This window comes from Sebastes umbrosus, chromosome 15 (assembly GCF_015220745.1).
Source record: "Sebastes umbrosus isolate fSebUmb1 chromosome 15, fSebUmb1.pri, whole genome shotgun sequence".
Classification (NCBI taxonomy): Eukaryota; Metazoa; Chordata; class Actinopteri; order Perciformes; family Sebastidae; genus Sebastes; species Sebastes umbrosus.
This window is the reverse complement of record NC_051283.1, coordinates 10,486,956-10,495,957: the sequence shown is the minus strand read 5'-3', so window position 1 is coordinate 10,495,957 and position 9,002 is coordinate 10,486,956. Positions and strand designations below refer to the sequence as shown.

General features: G+C 41.1%; 2 long non-coding RNA genes across 2 annotated transcripts; both read right to left on the bottom strand.

Annotated features, from left to right (window-relative positions):
- Positions 1-719: 719 nt before the first annotated feature.
- LOC119503708 lies at positions 720-1,673 on the bottom strand. Its single transcript, XR_005210373.1, has 2 exons — positions 956-1,673; positions 720-919 (listed from the first exon to the last, which is right to left on the bottom strand). It is a non-coding gene; the product is annotated as an uncharacterized LOC119503708 (long non-coding RNA).
- A 6,193-nt stretch (positions 1,674-7,866) lies between these two features.
- On the bottom strand, positions 7,867-8,205 carry LOC119503956. Its single transcript, XR_005210452.1, has 2 exons — positions 7,958-8,205; positions 7,867-7,901 (listed from the first exon to the last, which is right to left on the bottom strand). It is a non-coding gene; the product is annotated as an uncharacterized LOC119503956 (long non-coding RNA).
- Positions 8,206-9,002: the final 797 nt, after the last annotated feature.

Sequence of the window (9,002 nt, the reverse complement as noted above, 5' to 3'; positions counted from 1 at the left end):
GAAAGATTTAAGGACATTAAATTGCAATATTTCAGCACTTTAAAGTGGATTATTACCCTTCAACTAAACGTGTTAGTTGTCTCTATGGTAGTGAACAATATAAGTTTGTATCTATGCACCGATCTATCGGCAAATATCGTCAAAATATTTATAGAAAATCAAAGGACAGACATACAGACAGAAACTCCTTCCCTTTTAGTTAGATATATATTTCAATTTTTTTTAGCACTTCTTTCAAATGATTTGCTAGTGCAATGACGGAGCATTATCAAAGGAAGTTTAAATTACATTTTGTAAATACACTATTCCCACAAAAGGCTTTTTATAATGATTCAACACAAAAATGGCTTGACATCACTTAAAGCTTCACTAGGCAGGAAGTTTCTAGCATCATTGGGCAAAAAATTCCATAATAACCTTTCAGCATATTGTCATTCAAGTGTTCTGAGAGAAAACTAGACTTCTGCACCTCCTCATGGCTCTGTTTTCAGACTTTAAAAAAATCTAAACTTTGGCCAATCACAGGTCATTTCAGAGAGAGAGCATTCCTATTGGCTGTGCTCCGGCTGCTGGGCTGTGCTTGGTATTTCCTCAACTGATCTCAACATGGCTGCCGGGGTCACAAACTTTCTCATTTTACAGCTAAACGGTACACTACAAGATGTTTCTGAAAACATTTGAGGCGAGAAATAGTCATTACAGTCACAGAATATTGATTAATATTTGATCAGTGCTGCCTAGTTTGACCGTTTGATCACAGTCTGCGAGTGATTGACAGCTGCTCAGAGGCGGCAAGGCTCCATCTCGGCTCTTACTGTTTGTTTTCCTCCGGTATGTGAAATCTTGCAGATTCCATTAGGAGCACCGGTGGACACAGAGGCACATGATTTTTTTTTCAGATTACCTGTCTCATGCACTACTGTCAGGATATAGAGACCGTTTTATAAAAATGAACTTTTTTTTAATCATATTTGCTCCATTTCTACCCACTGCTGCTTTAATTTCCAACTCTTTACTTTGCATTACTCAGTTCTGATCTGTAATTAACAAAGCGTGATGGTGACAGTGTACCTCGCTGTGTCTGTTAAAAAGATAAGATGTGAACTGCCTTAATTACACTGTGATAATTCCCGAGCTGAACGTGTTAATGAATCACTTAAGCGCACAGTAAGTCGCACGCTGAGCCGAGGTTGAAAAACATCAGAAAACGGTTGGCACATTACTCAGTAACTCAAATAATCAGTCTTAGCCTTGCACTATGTTCACTATAATGTCAGCGCCGCATCAAAATGCTAATTACGAACATACACATGTTGACATCTCGCTGCATTTCCAGATAAAAAAAAAAAAAAAAAATCCCCATGGTAATTTACCTGGCAGCATAAGCAGCAGTACTGTATATTCAGAGTGATCCTTTGATTTAATTCGCAGCCAGATTGATTGAACATAGCCTCAGGTCTGTGCCTGGCCCTTGCATAAACAGATCCAGCCTATGTTATGTTTAATTCAGAGTCCTTCCAGTGGAAGGGAACCAAACTGATCAGGACTTGTTTACACTCTCCGGCCCCGGCAAGCCCTGGCCTACTTTTAACAACTTCAGTGCACTTTAAACGGAGTTAAGTGCATGTGTGTTTGTGCGACTGCATGTGTGCTCAACAACAAATTAGCTTTGCATGTATAATGCAGGACTCCTCGGCTATAGATCCAAATATCATCAGGCTTCGGGGGAGAGGGATATCTTTAGCCGCATGCTCCTGGAGACCTGGCTGCACTACATGTGTGTGTGTGTAAGTAAGAGACATCGTATGTGTGGAGGATATATAGCCTTGCTGTATGACCTCTTTTGGCTTTGAGATCTCCATCGCTCAGAAAGACTTAGAACTCGGGGCAGATAAGACGCAGCCGCGCACTTGATGGCTTATAAAATAGGCCGATAGCGAGCCTGTACTCATTCAAGACGTTCAGCTTTTAATGCTTTAACAGAACGAGACTTTATCAGTCCCTTGCCTTTATGAAAATTACAGCAGAGCTGGTGTATGTTAAAAGTACAATTATATAACTAATCGCACATATATGCTGAAGTCGAATCAGTCGCCCATCTGTCCCTTTAGAACGTCTTCCTCTATCAGTCAAAGCAGTGACTTCACACACATACGCAGCCGTTTAACCACAGATTTAATGTGTAGACTTCTGGACACAATCTCTGTGGAGGTGTGTGTGTGTGTGTGTGTGTGTTAGTTAGTGTGTGTTTGACAGCCCTCTGTACTAACAGCCCCTGTAGCAGAGCAGATACCAGCCAAAGATTAGGATGTAATTACACGCCACTTTCTGCTCCATCTCTCTGCCCAGGAGAGGAAGAGGAAGAGAGAGAGAGAGATTGAAGTAAGGTGGAGATAACGCCGGGCTGTGTGTATCAGACTGTGGTGTGTGTGTGTGTGAACATCCTAACGGCACACCCGTCCCCGCCCCAATTTTTAGCACACAACGCCAAAGAGCTCGCAATCACCCACCCCCCAAAAAAAAACCTTTCACCCTCCTTACCTCGGTCCACACGCTTCAAATTTTTGGACTCGAGATTCGCCCCGCTGTGCTTTCATTGGCCGTCTGTCGCCATGGTAACGTAATGAACACCGCTGTCCCATCCCGCACATGCACAGGGTGTGTGCGTGTGTGTGTGAGCAACCACACTTGCGCCCTAAGCGTCAGACATTAGGATAATCCCCTCTCTCATTTAAATGTAAAGTCAGCAAAAGAAAAAAAGTGTCTCTGGCAAAACTGTTATGAGCGTGTGTGAGGATGAGGAGGAGGGGGTGTAAGGAAGTGTTATTTGGCTCCCTGAACATGTGTCCCACGTGCACACCAGGAAGCTAATTTGCAGGAAAAAAAACTTTAACAGCGTCGAATTTAGCTTTTCCTCCTCCTTTCATAATATTTTCTTTTTTTTTTACCCCCTTTCCCCTTTTTCCTACAGTGACATTTTTAGGTCAGCCCTCACTCACTTTCATCATCTTTACCCCGGCGCGTTGTATGCACATCTGCGGCGCGTATCTCTGCGGCGTGAAGCCGGTGGGAGTGGGATGCAGGAGGAATCCCTCTGGGGAACATCAGGCAAACGATGATCTCCCGCCATTCCCGTACACTCCCGCTGGATCCCTTTTGAAGATGGGAATGCCGGTTGTTACGGGAGACAGCTGTCACAAACACACAGACACCTATAGTACAGTGCAGCACCTATACAGTACATGCACATAGACACAACCACATCCTTATCATGCCTTTCCCCCTGATTCTGGATCTGTCAGGTTTTTTTTTTTTTGATATAGGAAAGGGGGGAAAGATTCCCCAATCAGGAGCAACGATGTGAGTTTTAATCCCACTTCTGACACAGACAGAGAGACAGACAGAGAGAGAGAGAAAAGGGGGAGTTCCACATTTCTGCAGGATCAAAAGCTTTCAGGGGATTTTGGAGCTTGGAGCTGGTATCTGTGCTTGTGTTTATGTGTGTGTGTATATGCGTGTGTGTTAGTGTGTGTTTGTACGAAGCGGGGAGGTCCAGTGGGCTTTGACACAGATGTGAATATAGAAAAACAAAAACAGCACACACACCCCTCCTGCGTGAACACACCACACTGACTACACATAATCATAGACAGATAGAAAAACACACACCACCCCTTCTCACATACTGTACAAACACACACACACACCTTGCCCTCACTTACACACATCCTCCAACACACAAACATTATGTTTTGATTCACACTCATAACTCCATACCGGCATATTAAAATCACAGCTGGAATAGATACAAAAAATCTCACCAAAACAAACATATTTGATTGTACAGTACTAGCCGCAAACACACTGTTAAAAATGATGTTGTAAAAAAGGTTCAGTAAGGAACCTCAGGGTATTATCCCCCAAATCAAAGAACCTTTTACCACAAAAAAGGTTCAATATTAAATTTGTACGGATAATATAACCTTTTATGTTGTTCTTTTGACTTTTTTTGGGGAGACATTTCCTCTTGCACTTTGACCATCTCTGTTTCTTTTGCATGAGCATTTCAACATAAGATACGAGCAGTTAAAGGTGCAGTGTGTAGGATTTAGTGGCATCTATTGGTGTGGTTGCAGATTGCAACCAACTGAGCACCCCTCCGCTCACTTCTCCCTTTCCACGACCGCGGTATAACGTGAGCTGCCGAGTGCAAATCCGTGGGGTTTGTCCATTCTGGGCTACTGTAGAAACATGGTGGGGCCACATGGCGGATTCTGTGAAGAGGACCCGCTCCCTATGTAGATATGAAGGGCTCATTCTAAGCTAACGAAAACACGACGATTCTTAGTTTCAGGTGTCTATACACTAATGAAAACATAGTTATGAAAATTATATTCCATTTCTGCTAAAAGAGCCCTCAAAATGTTACACACTGGTCCTTTAAATGTCAGTTACGGCTCACTGTTAGCTAGCAAATTATTTTATTACTTACTAGCATTAACTATCTTCTTGTAAAGTTAACATCATTTAAATAAATTAGGTGGGTCACCAAGCATTAGGCTATTTGGAGTATGGAAATGTAGAAACAGCTCAGTGAGTATGCTTTCTCAGTTAAGAAAAAAGGATATTTTATTTTAAAAAGTAGCTCAGCTAATACTCTCTAATTTTAGTGTTAGCCTATACACTGCTAAACTAGCCAAGCTGGATGCCATGTGTTAGGCATATGCCATCGACCCTACACGTCATCAGAGAAGTTGTGAAAAAAGCAGCAAAGCTAGTTCAACATATTGAATTTAATGTTTTATTTGCATTAGACTAATTCATTTTCCTGTAAAATGGTTGCATATTGAACCGTTTAGGTGCGCCATATGTGTACAGTATACCTCTAACGGTTCAATATAGAACCGCTGGTTTTAAGAGTGATGTTTATACACACATGTTCAGACATCAATCACTTACACACACACAAACACACAGCCCAGTTTGACAGCATGTTAAAATCATGAGTGGATTACCAAAGAGTTTCTAAATCATACCGAAATCATGGCTGGATTAATTCCATGTGACATCAGCTCGTCTGTGGCTCCTAAGCCATATTTAGTTGACGATCAAATAGCTTAACCTGGCCAGTTAATCCCATCCTAATATTCCACTAATCTGTCCCCAATCCAAACTATAACAGAATCAGCATCGGCCGTTTGTTGTTTGTGTTTTTTTTTTTCTTCTTCCCCCCCCCTTTCCTGCTTTTTCATTTTTTTCCCCTCTCTGCTTTTGCACGCACATAAAGTTTTAGACAGGACACCTGTTTGTGTTTCTGAATGTGTGTGTGTGTTTTCCTGTAAATATTCTCCATGTTCAGGCACCATGACTCAAATTCTGCCAGATGCAGACGCTGTATCACTCACACACACACAAACACACACTCTCACCACTGCGACCTGATTGAAGCCACATACCTAAAACAGAGGATTAGTGACTTATCATCAAGTTTTTTTTGATGCTAGCGAGGTTATGTTTCCTGGTAAGGTTCTTATGCTTTACAATAAGCAGACGACGTCTAAATATTATTCATTCAAGAGCACTTTACTTGATGAAAAAAAAAAAAAAAAGTGTGTAAAACCCCCTGCTGTAGTTGTTTGTTTGGGGGCAGATCTAATGCCGTAATCAGATCAACATTTCCCACTAAGAGTAGAAAGGGGGAGTGAGGGAGGGGTCTGTGATGAGGATGATGATAGATGATAAGGGTTTAGCTTTGGTTGGGGTGGAGGGGGGGACACCAGTGAAGACAGAGGAAAGGATTTTGAGGAGAGAGTGATGGAGCGGTGGGTGGAGGCGATGGAAGGGGGCAGCAGAGCTTTATAATTGGGGGAAATGATTGGTAGGTGGATCGGTGGGGGGTGTAAGGTAGTGTTGGACCAATGTATCAGTCTGCTAGTGTTGGTCTTTTATTAAAACTCATTTATCAGCATGTCAGGGATGTGATGGATATGTCGCAGTTTGATTGATCTCATATTTATTTGGGAGATTGATCAGTGCCACAGTCAGTTTTTTTGTCGGTGGGAAGCACTTAGACTGAATTTTAATGACACATTTTGAGCAGAATTGCAGGTGAATTATACATTTTCTCACTTTTACAATCTGCAATGACTTTTTCATGTCCCAGTGCTGAATCCACCCTCACAATCCACACAGAAAAAAGTGGAAAAGTAGGTGTCCCAAATAGATCAGCAGTAATACAAAGTTTCCTTCCTTAGGCAGCATCCACGGTTTCATGCTGACACATGTAAAAAAAAAAAGGAAAAAGGAGGAAGTGATGTCATAAATTCGCAATAAACAAACAAAGCCATAAATACAAAACACAATTTGGTATTTTGGAAAGTAAATATATAAAGTAAATTAAACACACAATCATCTGAAGGTAGCCTACTAAATAAAAAAAAAGAATATTATCCATGAACCAGTTAAGGATAAAATACCCTCATGCAATATCTAGCCTCTATTGAAAAAAAGTTATTAGTTGCTATAATCACTCCTCCTCTCCACACTGGCTTGTTGAAGCTTCCCTTCCTTGTATATCTAAGAATAGCCGAGCAGAGGTACAGCATAATAACCTCTTAACACAGAAGTATACAGTAAATGAAAGTGTCGGTACTTCAGAAGTCATCATATTACAAGCAGAATATATAAGGGTGTTTGAAAGGTAACATTAAAGATCTAATTCCCCATTAAACCCATGCATTATGCCAAGGTTAAATATCTACTTGGCCGCCACTTTTTTTAAAGGAGGCAGTCATGATCAATGATCAAATAGGGACCGTGAATGAAGTAAGTAAAGGTGAGATAAATTCAGTCATAATTAATCATTTCATCCTTTTTCCTTATTTCAAGAGCCATGCCACCATCAACCTCTTGATGCTGCCTAAAGAAATACCATCAAGCTTGAAACGTTTTACTGTATGTCCTGAGAAGCAGCCAGGCCTTTTTGTCACATTTGAGTACAAATTGAGCATATTGCATTCGTGACTTCGCTGCATTGAATGGCTCTTGTTTCTCGTTTCTTGTATCTTTCCACACTGAAAATGTGGACTCTGCTTTTTAGGGGTTTACAGAGGTCAAATGGAAAGCTCAGGGGTATGAATTTAAGGCATCAAGCGCTTCAGTGTGGGTATCAGTCTACAAAAACCCAATCTGGTGGAACCCTGGCAGATGGTACCGTATTGGGGGAAGGGTATTTGGGTAGAGTGGAAAATGACCAGGAGCAAAAGTAGGGGTGATGGGGTGTGACCGATGGGGCTGCTACCAGTTAAAATGACTTGAGGAAGTCAAGAGACCCTAACCCTCTCGAGGTGTTTCACATATAGTCCTTTTTAAACAAACCAAACTCTTAAAGTGGACCAACAGAAAAGGGACTCAGTTATTTTCGCGTTCACATTGTCAGTTCATTTGAAAGAGGACTCAGTTCTGTTTCTGGTCCACTTCAGCTCTGACGGGGCCTCAGTCTTCTCTCTGTTCACACTATAGTTCCTACCTTCATCACTGCTGGTCAATGCCTTCCCCTTTCCGCTTCCACACAGAATATGTCGTAAAATGGGCATGAAATTTAAATGTATTCTGCATGTCGAAATTTTTCGACATAAAATAGTATGACTTTTTTTCATTACATTTTTCAACATATTATACTATGACTCTTTTTCATGAAATTTTTGGACATACTATATTATGACTTTTTTCATGACATTTTTTTCACATACAATAGTATTATTTTTTTTCACTTCTTTTATGTCCCCGCTTTTTCTCATTTTATTGCGTGTGGTAAAGTACTTTTGACGTAGTGTTTTTACTTTTTACCTTACTTTTACTTACTACGCGGCACTGCAGTGCGGACCTAATGAAGCCCCTCGCTTTCATGTGAACTGAAAATTGGAGGAAAACCTTAGTGTTTGTGTTCGTTGTAGACCGTTGCCATTTGATGTGTTCTTCGTTCCATATCTGGAGAAGTGCAGTGGTTTCCTCTTCGGTACCAAACTACTCCTCGTCCACTAGCGGCCATGGTTCTGTGTTGTTTTTCCAAGCGTTACAGTGCGCAGGCGTGTGTGATCTGTCTACGGCAACTCTAGGGGGCTAAAATACAATCGCAAAGGGCAAAGCGAACCTGGAGCGCTTTGTGTCCACAATGCACAGATTAAGCGAACCGCAATGCGGACTTGAATCAGTAGTTCGTTTCAGAGGGGTCTGAGTTCTTTTGGAGTGTTCACATATATACCAAAATATGCTGATTAATCGCTCTGAGTTCGTTTGGAGGGCTGTAAGGGCCCAAGCGTGAAAACAACCTCAAACTCAGTCTTCAGCATGATTAACAACCTGCCAAGTAACTTCCTATAGAAATTGCAACTAAAAGTTGTTAACTACATTGTGTTGCCAACACTTTTGGACTTGTTACTCATTTCAAATGGTACATTACTGGAGGGGGGTCACAGCAGCATTTTCAGCAGCCACAAGATGATTTATTGAACGTGGAAGAATACATCCCCAATGTGCAAAATTGTTCTGTTTTTAATCACGGTAATAAGAGTTTTAGCTGTCAAGTAATGAGTATTTGCTGCCTGCAGGCTCCTTTCTATAATTAAAAAAGTAAAATTGCCTGTCAAGGGAAAATAAAAGTTGACATTTGGTATTGGAGTTTACTGTTTGGTATCTAAACACCTGCAACAGTGCACGTTTGGAGCGAAAGTAGGCATTGATTTATTTTGGGGAGATTGAGAGATAAAAGCCACTCTTACAATGCAGCAAGGTTAGGTGTCAGGAGGAGGCAAACACAGGCAAACACCTTTGGAAAAATCAGACAAAATGTTGTTGTGACATGCATTTGTACTCCAGCGTTTCTAATCTATTCTTCCAAGGTAAACGATTGAATAAACCTTTTTCTTCTTGTGACATTTTGTCGTCTGAGAAAAAAAACAATCAAGACATTTTGAAATAAAATGAAGTATTGAGCACATCTC